At 36.5% G+C, this 18,833-nt stretch overlaps 1 pseudogene; it reads right to left on the reverse strand.

The window, feature by feature from the left end:
• Nucleotides 1-9,189: 9,189 nt before the first annotated feature.
• LOC143671066 (medium-chain specific acyl-CoA dehydrogenase, mitochondrial pseudogene) lies at nt 9,190-10,449 on the reverse strand (annotated as a pseudogene).
• Nucleotides 10,450-18,833: the final 8,384 nt, after the last annotated feature.

Consider the following 18,833-nt stretch of genomic DNA (forward strand, 5'->3'; position numbering starts at 1 on the left):
ACTGTAGTTTTGTTGTGAGTTTTGAAATCAGACAGTTTATGCCCTTCAACTTTGTTCCAATTTTACAAGATTGTTTTGGCTATTTGGACCTTGCATTTCTTCTAATGGCTGAGTAATATTCTACTGTGTATATATATATACCACATACTGTTTATCCATTCATCTCTCAATGGACACTTGCATTGTTTCCGCCTCTTGGCTGTTGTGAATAATTCTGCTATGAACAATGGTATACAAGTATCTGCTGAGTCCCTGCTTTCAATTCTTTTGGGTATGTATCTAGGAGTGGAATTGCCAGGTCATATGTTAATTGTGTGTTTAACTTGAGGAACTGCCAAACTGTTTCTACAGTGGATGCATCATTTTCACCCAAAGCAATAATATACCAGTGTTCCAATTTCTCCACATCCTCACCAACATTTGTTATTTTCTGTTCTTTTAATAATAACCATCCTTATAGTGCTTAGTGGTCTCATTATGGTTTTATTTGAATTTCCCTAATGGTATAGAGTTTTCATAGTATTCTCCTATTATACTTTTTTTTTTTGCATGGGCAGGCACCAGGAATCGAACCCGGGTCTCCAGCATGACAGGTGAGAACTCTCTGCCTGTTGAGCCACCGTGCCCCTCACCTAGTATACTTTTAATGTCTTTAGCTCTATAGTGATGACCCCTTTCATTCCTGATACATATTGTCACCTTGACAGATTCAGAAAAAGCATTTGACAAATATGTTCATGCTAAAAATTCTCAGCACTCTAGGAATAGAGGGACATGTCTCAACCTGTTAAAAAAAAACATTTAAAACAAACCTTCAACATTATCCTTAATGATAAAAGACTGAATGATATACCCCGAAAATTAGGAATAAGGCAAAGATGTTTGCTCTTAACACTTCTATTCAATAATATATTATTGATAATAGCTGGACAATAAGGCAAGGAAAAGAAATAAAAGTTATACAGATTGGAAAGGAAGAAGAAAACTTATTATTTGTATGTTATATGATGATGTATTTAAAAATCCTAAGGTATGCACAAAATGCTAATATACCTAATAAGTACACTTATCAAAGTCGCAGGATACAAGGTTAATATAATAAAATCAATAGTACTTCTATATACTAGTAACACACATTTGAAAAATGAAATTTAAAAAATACCATTCATAATGGCATATGTGCTGGTTTGAAAGGATCTATGAACCCTAGAAAAGCCATGTTTTAATCAAAATCCAATTTCATGAAGGCAGAATAATCCCTATTCAATACTGTATGTTTGAAACTGTAATCAGATCATCTCCCTGGAGATGTGATTTAATCAAGAGTGGTTGTTAAGCTGGTTTAGGTGACGACATGTCATGATAACATGATCTTGATAACTTTCTGGAGTCCTATAAAATTTCAAATATTTGGAGAATGAAGAAGATTCAGAGAGAGCAAAGCAGAATGATACAGCCACTAGAAGCAGAGTCCAGCAGCCAGTGACCTTCGGAGATGAAGGAGGAAAATGTCTCTCGGGGAGCTTCATGAAACAGGAAGCCAAGAGAAGAAGCTAGCAGATGATGCCATGTCTGCCATGTGCCATTTCAGATGAGAGAGGAACCCTGACCGTGTTCACCATGTGCCTTCCCAGATGAGAGAGAAACTGTGACTGTGTTCGCCATGTGCCTTCTCACTTGAGAGAGAAACCCTGAACTTCATTGGCCTTGTTGAACCAAGGTATCCTTCCTTGGGTGCCTTTCACTGGACATTTCTATAGACTTGTTGTAATTGGGACATTTTGTTGGCCTTAGAACTGTAAACTAGCAATCCATTAAATTCTGCTTTTTAAAAGCCATTCTGATTCTGGTATATTGCATTCTGGCAGCTAGCAAACTAGAACAGCATACAAAGCATGAAATACTTACACCTAAATTTAACAAAATATGTATGAGATCTGTGCACTAAAAATAAAAAATATTTATGAGAGAAGTTTTAAAACACTCAAATAAATGGAGAGGTATACCATGTTCATATACTGAAACATTCAACATTGTTAAGATGAAAAATCCCACCAAACTGATCTATAGAGTCAATACAATTCCAGCCAAAATACTCACAAATATTTTTAATAGAAATTGACAAGGTGAACATAATTGTTTTTTTAAACTATGCTTTCTGTTTATTCATTTTTTATTATTTTTTTCAAAAATATAACAGAAAACAAACACAAATATTCTTAACTTATGATCATTCCATTCTACGTATATAATCAGTAATTCACAATATAATCACATAGTTAGACATTTATCATCATGATCATTTCTTAGAACATTTGCATCAATTCAGAAAAAGAAATACAAAGACAACAGAAAAAAAATTCATACATATCATACCCCTTACCCCTCCCTTTCATTGATCACTAGCATTTCAATCTAAATTTCTTGTAACTTTTGTTCCCCCATTATTTATTTTAATTCCATATATTTTACTTGTCTGTTGATAAGGTAGATAAAAGGAGCATCAGACAGAAGGTTTTCACAATTAAACATTTTTTGCTTTAGTCTCACACATAAGTTGGAATTTTAAAGTATTAATTACCATCTGTTTGCAGCATCCTGCAGGAATGACATTCCTTTGTTCTTCCTCATGCAAAAACATTTTTAAAACTTGTATATTTAGTCACTATCATTATACACTCTAGGCATTCCTAGATTATACCATTTCAGTCTTTATCATCTATCTTTCTTTCTGATTTCATTTGTGCTCCCAGGCCTCCTCCTTTTAGCATTCTCACATTCAGCTTCATTCAGTGTTTTAATCTAATTGTATTACAGTTAGGTAGTATTGTGCTGTCCATTTCTGAGTTTTAGTCCTGTTGCACAATCTGTAACCCTTCAGCTCCAATAACCGAATATCTTACCCTATTTCTCCTGATGGTTTCTTTTACCAATGATATTCTCCAAGTTTATTCATTAACGTCAGTTCATATCAGTGAGACCATACAGTATTTGTCCTTTTGTTTCTGGCTAATCTCACTCAGCATAATGTCCTAAAGATCCGTCCATGTTGTTACATACTTCATAATTTTATTCTGTTTTACAGCTGCATAATATTCCACCATATGTATATACCACAGTTTGTCTAGCAACTTGTCTGTTGATGGACGTTTTGGCTGTTTCCAGCTCTTGGCAATTCTAAATAATGCTGCTATAAACATTGGTGTGCTAATGTCCATTTGTGTCCTTGCCCTCATGTTCTGTGAATACATACCTAACAATGGTATTGCTGGGTCATATGGCAATTCTATATTTAGCTTTTTGAGGAACTGCCAAACTGCCTTCCACACTGGTTGTACCATTTAACATTCCCCCCAACAGCGGGTAAGTGTGCCTCTTTCTCCACATTCTCTCCAGCACTTATCATTTTCTGTTTTATTGATAATGGCCATTCTGGTGGGTGTGAGATGATATCTCATTGTGGTTTTGATTTGCATTTCTCTAATAGCCAGGGAAGTTGAGTATCTCTTCATGTGCCATTTGGCCATTTGTATTTCCTCTTCTTAGAAGTGTCTGTTCAAGTCTTTTGCCCATTTTGTAATTGGGTTGTCTGTCTTTTTGTTGTTGAGTTGATCAATCTCTTTATAAACTCTGGATAGTAGAACTTTATCTGATATATCATTTCCAAATATTGTCTCCCATTGTGTAGGCTGTCTTTTTACTTTCTTGATGAAGTTCTTTGATGCACAGAAGTGTTTTATATTGAGGAGTTCACATTTCTTTCTTTCTTTCTTTCTTCAATGCTCTTGCTTTGGGTGTAAGGTCTAGAAAACCGCCTCCAAGTATAAGAATTATAAGTTATTTTCCTACATTTTCTTCTAACAGTTTTATGGTCTTAGATATAATATTTAGGTCTTTGATCCATTTTGAGTTAACTATTGTATAGGGTGTGAGATATGGGTCCTTTTTCATTCTTTTGCATATGTATATCCAGTTCTCTAGGCACCATTTATTGAAAAGAGTGTTCTGTCCCAGGTGAGCTGGCTTGACTGCCTTAATAAAGATCAATTGTCCATAGATGAGAGGGTCTATATGTGAGCACTCTATTCGATTCCATTGGTCAATATATCTACCTGTATGCCAGTACTATGCTGTTTTGATCACTGTAGCTTCATATTACGCCTTAAAGTCAGGTAGCATGAGACCTCTGATTTCATATTTTTTTCCTCAGGATACTTTTAGCTATTCAGGCCACCCTGCCTTTCCAGATAAATTTGGTTATTTGTTTTTCTATTTATGAAGAGTAAGTTTTTGGGATTTTAATTGGTATTGCATTGAATCTGTAAATCAATTTAGGTAGAACTGATATCTTAACAATATTTAGTCTTTCAATCCATGAACACGGTATGCCCTTCCATCTATTTAGGTTCTCTGTGATTTCTTTTCACAATTTCTTGCAGCTTTCTTTGTATAGTTCATTTGTCCCTTTACTTAAATTTATTCCTAAATATTTTATTCTTTTGGTTGCAATTGTAAATGGAATTATTTTCTTGATTTCCCCCTCAGATTGTTCATTACTAGAGTATAGAAACACTACAGATTTTTGAGTGTTGATCTTATAACCTGCACTTTGCTGTACTCATTTGTTGGCTCTAGTAGTTTTGTTGTGGATTTTTCAAGGTTTTTGACATGTAGTATCATATTGTCTGCAAACAGTTAGAGTTTTACTTCTTCATTTCCAATTTTGATGCTTTGTATTTCTTTTTCTTGTCTAATTGCTCTGGCTAGAATTTCCAACACAATGTTGAATAACAGTGGTGATGGTGAGTGGAGATCCTTGTTTTGTTCCTGACCTTAAGGGGAAAGTTTTCAGTTTTTCTCCATTGAGGATGATGTTAGCTGTTGGTTTTTCATATACTCCCTTTATCATTTTGAGGAGGGTCCCTTCTATTCCTATCCTTTGAAGTGTTTTCAATAGGAAAAGATGTTGAATTTTGTCAAATGCCTTTTCTGCCTCAATCGAGATGGTCATGTGAATTTTCTGCTTTGATTTGCTGATATGGTGTATTACATTAATTGATTTTCATATGTTGAACCATCCTTGCATACCTGGGATGAATCCTACTTAGTCATGGTGTATAATTCTTTTGATGTGTTGCTGGATTCAATTTGCTAGAATTTCGTTGAAGATTTTTGCATCTATATTCATTAGAGAGATTGGTCTGTAGTTTTCTTTTTTTTTGTAATATCCTTGTCTGGCTTTGTTATGAGGGTGGTATTGGCTTTGTAGAATGAGTTAGGTAGCTTTCCCTCCTCTTCAATTATTTTGAAGAGATTGATCAGGATTGGTACTTATCCTTTCTGGAATATTTGCTAGAATTCACATATGAAACCATCTGGTCCTGGACTTTTCTTTTTGGGGAGTTACTTGATGAATGATTCAATTTCTTTACTTGTGATTTTTTTGTTGACATCGTCTATTTCTTCTCTGTCAAAGTTGGTTGTTCATGCCTTTCTAGAAAGTTGTCCATTTCATCTACATTGTTGTATTTATCAGCATAAAGTTCTTCATAGTATCCTGTCATTGCTTCCTTTATTTCTGTGGGGTCAGTGGTTATGTCTCCTCTTCCATTTCTGATCTTATTTATTTGCATCCTCTCTCTTCTTCTTTTTGTCAACCTTGCTAAGGGTCCATCAATCTTATTGATTTTCTCATAAAACCATCTTCTGGTTTTGTTGATTTTCTAAGTTGTTTTCATGTTCTCAATTTCATTTATTTCTGCTCTAATCTTCATTATTTCTTTCTTTTTGCTTGCTTTGGGGTTAGTTTGCTGTTCTTTCTCTAGTTCTTCTAAGTGGACAGTTAATTTCTTGATTTTTGCCCTTTCTTCTTTTTTTGATATAGGCATTTAGGGCAATAAATTTCCCTCTTAGCACTTCCTTTGCTGCATCCCATAAGTTTTGATATGTTGTGTTTTCATTTTCATTTGCCTCGAGATGTTTAGTGATTTCTCTTGCAATTTCTTCCTTGATCCACTGGTTGTTTAAGAGTGTGTTGTTGAGCCTCCACATATTTGTGAATTTTCTGGCACACTGCCTATTATTGATTTCCAGCTTCATTCGTTTATGATCTGAGAAAGTGTTTTGTATGATTTCAGTCTTTCTAAATTTATTGAGACTTGCTTGTAATCCAGCATATGGTCTATCCTTGAGAATGATCCATGAGCACTTGAGAAAAAGGTATATCTTGTTGTTGTGGGGTGTAATGTTCTATAAATGTCTGTTGAATCTAGCTCATTTATTGCATTATTCAAATTCTCTATTTCTTTATTGATCCTCTGTCTAGATGTTCTGTCCATTGATGAGAGTGGTGAATTGAAGACTCCAACTATTATGGTAGATGTGTCTATTTCTCTTTTCAGTGTTTGCCACATGTATTTTGGAGCATTCTGGCTCGATGCATAAATATTTATGATTGTTATGTCTTCTTGCTGAATTGTTCCTTTTATTAATACATAGTATCCTTCCTTTTCTTTTTTAATTGCTTTACATTTGAAGTCTAATTTGTTGGATGTTAGTATAGCTACTCCTGCTCTTTTCTGATTGTTATTTGCATGAAATATCTTTTCCCAAACTTTCACTTTCAACCTATGTTTATCCTTGAGTCTAAGATGTGTTTCCAGTAGACAGCATATAGATGTGTCCTGGTTTTTAATCCATTCTGCCAGTCTATGTCTTTTGATGGGGAAGTTTAATCCATTAACACTGAGTGTTATTAATGTATGGGTAGTACTTTCTTCTATCATTTTGCCTTTTGGATTTTATATGTCATGTCTAATTTTCCTTCTTTTTACCTTTACTCATAGTCTTCATTTCTACACTCCTCTCCACACCTCTCTCTTCTTTCTTTCATATCTGTCTCTAGTGCTCCCTTTAGCATTTCTTGCAGAGCTCATCTGTTGGTCAAAAATTCTCTCAGTGATTTTTTGTCTGAAAATGTTTTAATTTCTCCCTCATGTTTGAAGGACAATTTTGCTGGTTATAGAATTCTTGGTTGGCAGTTTTTCTCTTTTATTAATTTAAATATATCCTCCCACTGTCTTCTTGCCTCCATGGTTTCTGCCAAAAAATCTATGCATAGTCTTACTAGGCTTCCATTGTGTTTGATGGATTGTTTTTCCCTTGCTGCTCTCAAGAGTCTCTCTTTCTCTTTGACCTCTGACATTCTGATTAGTAAATGTCTTGGAATATGTCTATTTGGATCTGTTCTCTTTGGGGTATGCTGCACTTCTTGGATCTGTAATTTTAAGTCTTTCATAAGAGTTGGGAAATTTTCAGTGATAATTTCCTCTATTAGTTTTCCTCCTCCTTTTCACTTCTCTTCTCTTTCTGGGACACTCACAACACATATATTTGTGTGTGTCATATTGTCATTCAATTCCCTGAGTCCCTGCTCTTATTTTTCCATTTTTTCCCTATATTTTCTTTTGCTTGTTGGATTTCAGATGTTCTGTCCTCCAGTTCACTAATCTTGTCATCTCCTTCTCAAAATCTAACATTGTAGGTTTCCATTGTTTTTTCATCTCTTCTGCTGTGCCTTTCGTTCCCATAATTTCTGTGATTTGTTTTCTCAGACTTTTGATTTCTTCTTTTTGTTCATTTCTTGCCTTCTTTATATCCTCCCTCAATTCATTGAATTCATTTTTGATGAGGTTTTCCATGTCTGTTCATATATTTTGAATTATTTGTTTCAACTCCTGTATCCCATTTGAATTGTTGGTTTTTTCTTTTGACTGGACCATATCTTCAATTTTCCTAGTGTGATTTGTTATTTTTTGCTGGTATCTAAGCATTTAATTACCTTAATTGGTTTATTCTGGAGATTATTTTCACGTCTTTTACCTATGGTTTTCTTGTTGAATGAATTTGTTGTCTGTTCTTTGACATTCAGTTCAGCTTTATCTGGACCTCTAGCTTAAGTTTTGCTTAACAGAGGAGAATTTTTAGCTCTTGTTTTCTTGTTTCTAGCCGTGCTTGTATGGTACTTTCCCCCCCCACACACACTTAGGAGGGTCTATTTAGGTATTATAGTCCCCAGCCGGATTTTCCCAGACCAAACTGGCCTCCTATCAGCAGGAAAGAGTCACCTGTGTTGGCTTTCCATGAGGGTAAGACCCAGCAGGTTGAAAGACTTTCCTGTGAAATCTCTGGACTCTGTTTTTCTTATCCTTCCCAGTATGTGGTGCTTGTCTGCCTGCAGGTCCCACCAGCATAAGATGATGCGATACCTTTAACTTTGGCAGACTCTCCCTGCTGAAGGCGTGGTGGGAACAGAGGAGAGGTTGTAGGCTGTAGGTAGGTTTTAATGGCTTCAAATTACCAAGCCCTGGTGTCTGAATTCATTGAGGGAAGGATTCCACCTGAGTTGGGCTTCACCCTTCCCCTAGGGAAGGTACAGGCTCCAGACAAGCCCTCAAATGAGCTTATTTCTGCATATATCTGGGGCAGTTGCAGCCTGAGAAGCCCTGTTGCTGTATCCAAAGGCAGTTAAGGCTTTGTAGAAACACAGCCACAAAAACTTCTGTTTCATTTTTTTTCTTCTGTGCACCCTGCCACCTTGGCACTTGGGCAAAGATGAGTGACCTCTGTTTTGACCTCAGGGTCATCTGAGCTGGGGGCCTATTTTTAGTTGTCAGGATTTGTTAATTAATTCCACAATTGGCGTTTGGTTTTGCTCAGCCCCTGCTGTTGGTAAAGTCTCTTTCCTTTCCCCTCTGTCAAGCAGCCTGTGGGGGAGGGGTGCCGGCTGCCACAGCTTAGGGCACTCACAGTTTTGGGGGGGCTCACAGCTGGTCCAGCTGGTCCAGACTGGAGTAGGCTGTGTGTCTGGTCACTGATGTGGCCCCAGGAGCTGTTCTGTACTGTTCCTGGCTCTTTAGTAGCTGTTTTTGAGGAGGAACTAAATCACGCACCTTGCTAAGCTGCCATCTTGGCACCTGAACACACATATTTTAAAGAAACCAAACCTATTGGAGAAAAGGCAAGTCACATTAAACAAAAGCATAAAACTACTGTAACAATCAGTATGGCATAAGACTATTAATTTAAAATTTCACTGTATAAAACCTTTAAACCTCTTTTTCTTTTCTGGAGCTTAAATTCCATATCATGTTCTAACATTCAACAGTTCAGCAGTTTTCTACAGAGATCTTAATTTTTATACTTGCGAATGTGTTCATGGGCAATAATAAGCTTTTTAATTTGTGCAGTACCTTTATAAAACTGATAGATCATGGCATCCCTCATTAGTTTCTCACTAGGATATTCAGTATTCCATTGCCTCTGAAAATCTGCACAGCATCAGTAGCTAACTGATTTGGGATATCTGCAGAATATGCCTTTGCAATAGAGGCAAAAAAGATATTTTGGCTATCAGGATTGACCTCCCAAGCTGTTCTCTGGTAACTCAATCTTGCTAGTTCAACTTTCATTGCCATTTCAGCCAGTAAGAAAGATATCCCTTGGTGCTCTAAAGGTAGCCTTCCAAAACATTTCCTCTCCAAGGCATACTTGGTAGTTTCATCCAAAGCCTTTGTCCTAGCCCAACAGAACCAGCTGCTACTGGAGGTCTGGTTTTTTAAAAACTCCCATTGTTATTTTGAAACCAGCTTCTTCACCAATTAAAACATTTTCTTTAGGCACTTTCACATCTTCAAAGACAATTTCTCTTGTATCTGTACATCACTGGCCCATGTTTAATTCCTTTCTTCCAATCTGGATTCCTGGAGTATCTACATTCACAATAAATCCAGTAACTGCTTTACTAGGAGGAGCCTTAGGATCTATGTCAGAATGAGTCAATAAAAATACCAATGAGCTTTTCCTCCACTGGTTACTCACATCTTCTGACCATTAATAATATATTCATCTCCTTTCTTTTCTGCTTTGGTCTTTATACTAGGTACATCAGAGCCTGCTTCAGGTTCTGTTACATAACAGGCACATATAAGAGGTTCCTCAATCATCCTCCCCAAATATTTCTTTTCCTGTTGGTCATTTCCAGCAATTATAATAGGCCTTTGTCTCAATGAATTTGCATTAATAAAGATCATAATTGCTATGCATCCATAAGCCATCTCATCAATAATTAAACAATCATCCAAACATCCAACATTGAGGCCCCCACAACTCTCTGGAATGTGGATATTCATCAAATCTAGTTCCCATGCTCTTTTTAATTAGGGGAACAAGGAACTTTCCAGTTTTATCATATTCTGCAGCAACAGGGTTTATTTCCTCTCATGCAAACTTATGAGCAGTAGCTTGAAATTCCTTCTGCTGTTCAGTAAGTTCAAAAATAAAACAGAATCCTGGTTCATGTTATAGGACAGCTTTTGAATGTTGTGATCTCCTGTAAAAATGAGAAATATTTCTGAAGACCCCACAGCTTCACCTAAATATTGCTGTCATGTTGCTTCAGATCTGGCTACTCAGATGCTCACTCACAAGGCAAAGCCAAGATGCAATCCCATTCCGCAAGCCCAACCCATAAGATTGTCCCTTTTATATAGTAAAAAATCACTTGTTCCAACCCAACCCATACAGGACTTGTGTTGGGGCAACCTCAAGACCAAAAAACATTCTAGGCAGAGAGTTAGACATGAATTTTTATTAGGACTTACAAACAGGAGAGGATCTTCCATGATGCTGGCTGGCCATGGAAAATGAAGATTAGCACTCCACAAAGTGTGGGGAGTGCCAGAGGTGGCTTATAAAGATTTAAGACAATGAATTTTCATAGATTTTGACAACAAAGATTCAGCATGGTCTTGTGACATAAGGGTTTGGACATTTGTAATCAGCACTGAACAGGGGAGGGAAGTTTCAAGGCCTTATTTATGAAACCATTTGTATATTCTTTCCCCTCTGAGGAGGTCTTAAGACCTTTAATGTCTGTCCTGGTCACATAGGCGGCTATGTGCAATGACCTACTCTCAATATGGAGGGGAATCCTGGTATCTGGATCCCCACACCACTGTTGAAAACTTGCTGTCTAGTTAAGATTATCTTGTAGAAAATTAAGAGCTAACCTTTATATGCTGTTTAGTATGTTAGACACTTCTTTTGTTATGTTTTAAATTAGTCACAAATCACATTAAAATAGGTATTCTTATTATCCCAATTGAAAATGGCCCATAAAAGTTAAGCAATTTGCCCATACCACACAGCTAGTAAGTGGAAGATCTGGGATGTGAACACAGTTAGTCTGGCTCCAGTGTCCATGTTTTTAACCACTATGAAATGTGTCTGTCAATAGAAATGTTGAGTTTTGAGGACTCCCCATAATTTACACCCTTCTTTCTTATCTGAGCTTGCAGGACTCAAAAGATGAGATAAAGATATCAGCTTTATTATTGCTAAAACTGATAAGTCTGTGACACTTGGATTCCTGATACTGAATCACTGGCTTAGGGAGACTTATCTGCCTGTCACAGGCCCACTGGACAGTCACTGCCCTCTCAGATGGAGACCCATAGTTCTCTGTAAGCAGGCAGATCCCAGAGAGAAGAAGGGACAGAGGGGTACTTGCCCAGGATTTTCTCACAATCTCACCCACCAGGCAAGACTGATGAGGGCTGAAGAGAGGCTAAGAATGTGACCATAGGCAAATAGGGGAGGTAGGGAATAAATATCCTCCCTCTAGCCAAATAGCAGACAATTCAATTATATGGGGACTAATATATCATTTAAAAACAGTGAGGCATTGCATTGAAAAGCATTCTCTAGTTAAAATTGTGTAATACAGTGCTAAGAACCCTGGCTTAGACACTAGGAAAGTGTCCAACCCAGCTCTGCCCATTGTGTGAACATGGGCATTGGATTTCATTTATTTGAGCCAGTAATTAACTGCTCTATCAAAAATTCTACCAATAAAATATCTTTTGGGAGAATAGCTAAAAAAAAAAAAGCACTGTCACCTCCACTTTGAAGAGAAAGGAAGAAAATTCTTCTTCCTTAAGCACTTTCCTTCCTCTGGATTTATTTTGCTAAGCAAACCAATCTAAGTCATTGATTTCCTTTATTCTGTATTTAGGAAGGGACTCATGAGGACTTTCCTTCCCTCTGCTACCCCCTTTCTTAAATCCTGCTATTTTTTTTTCCTATGCATTATACTCAAGGAAACTTTTCATATTGTCTCTTAGGTTTATCACATATTTACATATTCCAACCTTCTTCAGCCTACACATTCTCTCACATAGTAACAAGAAAGAAGAAAGAAACAAAGAAGGGAAGGAAGACAATGTTCCTTATGACACTTTGCATTACTTTTTTTGCCATGCTTTATTTCTTCACTTTTAAATACAGAGTAAAAAATGCTTATTTGTATGTTTTTATTTATTTGTGTAATTATTTCTTCAAAAACTCTTGTTATCTGAGCTGTAACCTATATGAGGGCAGAAACCACCATGGTTTGTCCACTTTCACATACCTGCCCCTTATCCAGTGCTGAGCATAATAAATATGGGTAGTTAAAAACGTTTAATATACAGTCATTTTGAAGGAAACAAAACTGCACCATGCACGTCCCATAAAACAAACAAACAAAAATTCAACAAATGGTGCTGCAATAATGGGACACATACATGGAAAATAATGAAATGTGCCCCTGCCATACAGCATGCAAAAAAAAAAAGAAAGAAAATGAAATTGCATAAATTTCTCATATAAAAAATTGATGCTTTTATTCAATTGTGAGAATATTATACTTTTCCCCACATTTTCTTCTACATGAGCACACAACCTCTCCCCTCTGGCCCCAATGTAGTCAGTTGGTTTAATCAATTCAATTAAGTATCCAGCCAGTTCAGTTAAAAAACAGAGGCATTGTTTGGCTACATTGATCAGTACATTGACTGACTAAGATTGCACCTCCTTTTACCAATAGAAACCATGGAACACAGCTTATGACTCCACGGGAATGTTTTGCCAGGTCCAGTGACACAATCAGCTCTATCTAGGCATCACCACTTGAGTCTGACTATTCAGGGACATCCACAGTTATTTCAAATAGAAAGTGCTATTTGGAACACATGTAGTCATTATCCAGTTTTCCTTACCTCAAAGTTTATGTCTCTGATGAATTTAGCATTTGTTATGCTTGAGAAAGTTACAAGAGGTAAAAGAGAACAAAAACCTGTTATTCCCTCCTTTCTCTCTTCATTCATGTGTAAACTTCACAAGAAGCTGTTACATCAAAGAAGGCTTGACACATGCTTTGGCAGTTAACAGGTAAGGGAACATTTTTCCTCCTAAGTTTTGCTTGAGGCAAACAGCAAGAGTTCCAAGACCCATGGAAATTGCCCAAGACTAGCAGCTGCTCTGTGCTAGAATTTTCAGTCATGGTGGTATTTCCACATTTGTTTTAATTCACACGGTTCTTATTTTCTGTTCTTCCTGTTTAGGAGAGAAGTTAGGTCTCTAACTAATAGGGGAAATTTCCCCCACAAGCATCAACATTTCTTCTGGCTTTCTTAACACAGTTTTAATTCTTGACCATGTTACATGTAAGATGGCTTTCATGGCATGTATGTGTGTGTGTGTTAATAGATTGTATAAAGACAAAAGAATATATGGCATGTTCCTTTGCTGTTAAATGAATAAAATACATTTTCCAATTAAAAATTTCTTCCAATTCTGATGTAAGTTTACAAGAGCTGTTGGGTATATGGTAGTGGATTAGAGGTAGAGACATTAGTGTGAACTCATCTTTAGCTTAATATAGATGCAGATAGTTACATATAGAAACATTTATAGATATGTGGACATATGGGTTACTATACACACATATATCTTCTTTCTCTGTCAGCTGAGGGGATCTAAATGAAATGACTCTCCAGTAGCAACAAGATCACTTAATGCCAGATCTTGGCTTCTAATGCCATTCTCCAACATAAGGAACCAGGGCTCTTTGGAGGAAATGGCTGATTCTAGGACTGGGGCAGGACATATACAAGATGAGCCTTGAACATCTTTTAGTGCCAGAAAGTAAGGAAGCACTCAAAAACCAAAAGAATGGGGATATGTCAAAGGACATAGGAATCAATTGAAAGAACTCTCAATGGCCAAAGATAGAACTGTTTGAGCAAAAACTAATTAATGTAGCATTGGCTCAAGCCCAAAGTTTAGAATAAATAAGTCCATACTGATATAAATGAATCAATCTGGAAATAGAGACAAATCTTCCTTGCAGAAGAATTCTAAATAATTTATGTAATTACTCTGCCTCAAGGAGGTGGACCCTAACTCGCTACTCCTTCAGTGTGGGCTTCACATAGTGACTTCATTTCAAAGATTATAGTATTAAAAGGGTGAAAATGGGTAACTTTACAGTGGAGAAACTTGGCAAACACTACTTTAGTCAAGTGATCAAGGTTAACATCAAACGATGATAAATAATTTTGAAAGTACTATGTAACCTTGAAATGAAGAGATGAGAAAAGCACTTTACCTCTGTTGGTCTTCCTCCCCCAACCCAAAACCCCAGGCTAATCATGAAGAAAACATCAGACAAATCCCAATTGAGGGCATTCTATAAAATACATGACCAGTACTCCTCAAAACTGTCAAGGTAATCAAAAACAAAGAAAGTCTGCAAACCTGTCACCATCAAGAGGAGCCTGAGAAAACATGAAGACTAAATGTAATGTGGTGTCCTAAATGAGTTTCTGGGTCAGAAAAAGGGCATTAGGTAAAAACTGAGGAAATCCGAACAAAGTATGGTCTTTAGTTAATAACAATTAATATTATATTAATTGTATTCACATTGGTTCATTAACTGTGATGAATGTACCACACTAATGTAAGGTGTTTAAAATGGGGGAAACTGAGTGTGGGATATATGGGAAAACTGTACTCTCTTTGCAAATTTTCTGTAAATCTAAAGCTATTTTAAAGTAAAAAGTTTATTTTAAAACAGTGTTACAGGTTTAAAAGCCTGATTTTCTTATCCATAGCATTAACAGTCCTTATATCGTAAGCTGGGGGTTAGAAGTAGAATTTCATTGGCATATTAGTATGGTTTGATGGGAAGATTTTAGACTTTGGAATGACACAGATCTGGTTCAAATCTTTGTTCTGCCTCTTATCTGTTCCACATTTTATAGATTGGCTTTAAGTTACTTAAACTGCTCTGAAGTTTGGCAACCTTATTTATAAATGAGAACAGGAGTATTTTCTGAATTATTGTGATGATTAAACAAGGTAACAAATTTAGAATATTTGGGTATAGAAGGAACTTAATAAATGCATGTCATTGCAAGAAAATCCTTTCTAGGATCATAGAGTCTTGCATTTGAATCTTGCCTCGATACTTACCACCATTTGACTTGAACATGGCTAAGCATCAGTTACCCCATCTGTGGAATGGCCTAGAAATAAGAATAATGTTTGATTAGTGGGAGGATGAAATATATTAATAGACAGCCTAGAACACAGTAGTGGCTCAAGAAATGTCACTTCTTTTTCTACTTATTACCATTCTTGTTTTTATTATTAGCCACATGTGAAACATAGCCTATTCCTGAAAGGATACACAAAGTTGAAAGCCTTAGGGCATGTTAAGTGTGATCTGGACCCCAAGCCAAAGTAGGATCTATATCACTCTTAGTGATATAATGATACAGTCATACAGTGACTAATAAGTTCATTCCCTAATTCACCTCCTTCCTCTATGTTAGTAACTAAGTATCTGCCAATATAATGGGGAAAATATGTAAGCAAATATGGTAAGTATTCTCCATGGCAACTGAGGACATCTGGGTGTTCCATCAAAATTAGACCTCAAATTCTTGTGGTTTGTCCTGAAATACAAGGTTTAGATTAGAAGAATAAGAGTATATTTGTCTTTAAAAAGTCCCAGACTTGATACATGGAAAAAAAATGAAATGCGACCCCATCATACAGCATACAAAAAAAAAAAAGTCCCAGGCTTAACAAACAACTTTTGCAAGAATAGTCTAATCATTGAGTTCTATTATATTTGTTCTTCATACAAGAGAAAGATATTTTAAACAGTAGTTTCTTTTTTTAAAAAAAGCTCTCTTCTCACAAAAAAAGACCCAGCAGCTATTTATCAGCTTTCAACCTACTGTGAAATCATACCTGAGAATGGGAAATATAGTTAACTTTCTCTTCACTTCAATGCAAATGAAATGGAAAGTAGTTAAATGATTAATACAAAACAGATTTGTTTAGTTTTTAATCTTCCCCCTCCATTTTTTTCTCTTGTTTACTGTATAGTGGTGTCACATTTTATTATTTTTCTATGTGAGTATTCCAGTATTGCAGCACCATTTGATGAATTTTTGTTTATTTTGCTTGTTAGTTTGTTTTTTAGGGGGAAGTGCATGGTACGGAACTCGAACCCGGGGCTCCCTCATGGCAGGTGAGAATTCTACCACTGAACTACCCTTGCACACCCCCCTCATTTTTATATTTGATTCAGGCTATTTAATCTTTATTTTAACCCCTAGTTTTAAGTGAAATAGTGTAACTTTTCAGTCATAATATAAATAGGTAAAGTGAGAATACAAGTAATATCCCTTTCCATGGTCTGCGCTATTATGAAATTAGATGGGGTCTAAAAACATATGCACTAATACTTGAAAAATAATAATAAATAAGAAGTATAATCTTTATAGTGCTAATCATAATGGAGGCCAAACTGTATCTCCCCTGTTTCAGTCTTACAATTTGCACACAGTGTCTATGGTGGTTCTTTTAAAATTTATGATACCCAGGTTCCAGCCTTGCTCTGGCTAAACCTGTCACTGCCTTTTATGAGTACTCTTGGGTATAGAAAGAAGTGAAGTCTGTTAAATATCCACTAGAGGTAAAAATGTGATCCTTTAGCTCCCATTTTTTAAGAAGCCTGAGCTCTGCTGTGCTGGGCTAAGCCAGAATTAAATAATATGTCTTCATTTAACTGTCTTCCTTCATTTATCTTATTCATTTTTAATAAGGTAGTTGTTACCCTTATCCACTCAGTGACAGGGCTGGGTGAAGCTGCACCTGTGACTCTTCCAAGGCTATCTACCAGCCTCTTCTTCAATCTGAAGCAAATCCTTTTGAAATGTTTCTTCCCTTGCTGGTCCTCCTTTTGAAGTGCAAATGATGCCCTGTGTAAAATACCCTACATAACACTGGCTGCTGCAATATTTGGAACTGAGGAACCCTTAGTTATAGCTAAATTTCAATACCTATGAGGGCATTTCATTCCAAACCAATGCGTCTTCAAGACTTCTCTGGGCTTCAATAGGCTCCTTTGCCAGTTTTTTCACCAGGAGGGAGGAGAATGAGTGTGATGAATGAGATGTGATGGCATCTATGTAGAGAGAAGATGTTGAACAGTGTGAGTGTGTGTGTGGGTGTTTGTGTATGTGTAGTCGGGAGAGGTAAGTAGATTGATGGCTGTCACTTTACTCTTCCCCTTTGCTTCAGTACCTAACACAACTGTAAACATTCACCAGACCCCTATAAATGCTGCAATGCCCTTGCTTCTCATGCCAAGAAAGGAGACAGCAGAAGGTCAAATTCAATTTGAAGGATAATTTTTGCTAATTTACTTAGTCAAGTATTCTTCAAAATGTAATCATCACTCATCTGCAGCAGAATCGCCTGGCAGTCTGTTAAAAAGGCAGTTTCCCACTCTTAGCCTGCCAAATCAGAAGTGTCAGCTATGGATTTTAACCAGATCCCTAGAATATTTTAGTGCACACAAACATTTGAAAATTGCTACTTTAAAGGTTGATACGTTGCTCATACTAAATTACCAATAGCACAAGTTGTCTTAAGGAGTATGTCTTTAGTATTTCAAAGAAGGAATAATGTTGTGACTACACACTTTAGCAAAGGATAATGAGCAATTATATTAAGAATTTTAGACAAACCATGCAAAAGCATTTTTAAAAATATTTTTATTGAGAAATATTCACACACATACAGTCCATCCAGAGTATACAATGAATGGCTCACAATATCATCACATAGTTGTGTATTCATCACCATCATCATTTTTAGAACATTTGCATCACTCCAGAACAAGAAATAAAAGGAAAAGAGAAAAAACACATACATCCAATACCCTTTACCCCTTCCTCACATTGACCACTAGTATTTCAACCTACCTAAATATTTTTACCCTATCCACCCCTATTATATAAAATATGTTGCAACTTCAACTACAAGTTTACCATCCCCTGACATCTGCATCTCTCATGATATTTTCCACTCCCTGAACCCCTTGTTTAAAAGCAATTGCATCACACCACTTAGTTTGGTTGTTCACTCATTGTTCTGTGACTATTTACTACACTGTGATGTTCTATACAAAAAAACTCAGATTTATTACAGTTCAATGCACTCATTTCAATGCACACATTAATTCTGTTATGCATTCTTTTTTTATTTTTGCATGGGCAGGCACCACAATTGAACCCAGGTCTCTGGCACAGCAGGCAAGAACTCTGCCATGGCACCACCATTGCCCACCCCATTTTTAGAAAATTTATTGAGGGCTTGCTATGGGCTGGGCCCCATGTTAAATGGTGGTAAAAAGAGGTGAATCAACTCAGTGTGCTTCCTGGTTTTATGGAGCTTTCAGCCTAATGGGGAGACAGTAAATCTGTAAACACATATGTAGTTATAAATCATGAATTGGAGAGAAGGAATCCAAGAAGGTGTCACTGTGGGACTGATATTTTAGCTGAGTTTTGAAAGATTAGTCACCCACGCAAAGAACCATTAGCAGAAAGAAGCATTCCAGCTAAAATAAAAGTGTGTGAAATTTTCTAAAG

The sequence above is a fragment of the Tamandua tetradactyla genome, chromosome X (assembly GCF_023851605.1).
Source record: "Tamandua tetradactyla isolate mTamTet1 chromosome X, mTamTet1.pri, whole genome shotgun sequence".
Classification (NCBI taxonomy): domain Eukaryota; kingdom Metazoa; phylum Chordata; class Mammalia; order Pilosa; family Myrmecophagidae; genus Tamandua; species Tamandua tetradactyla.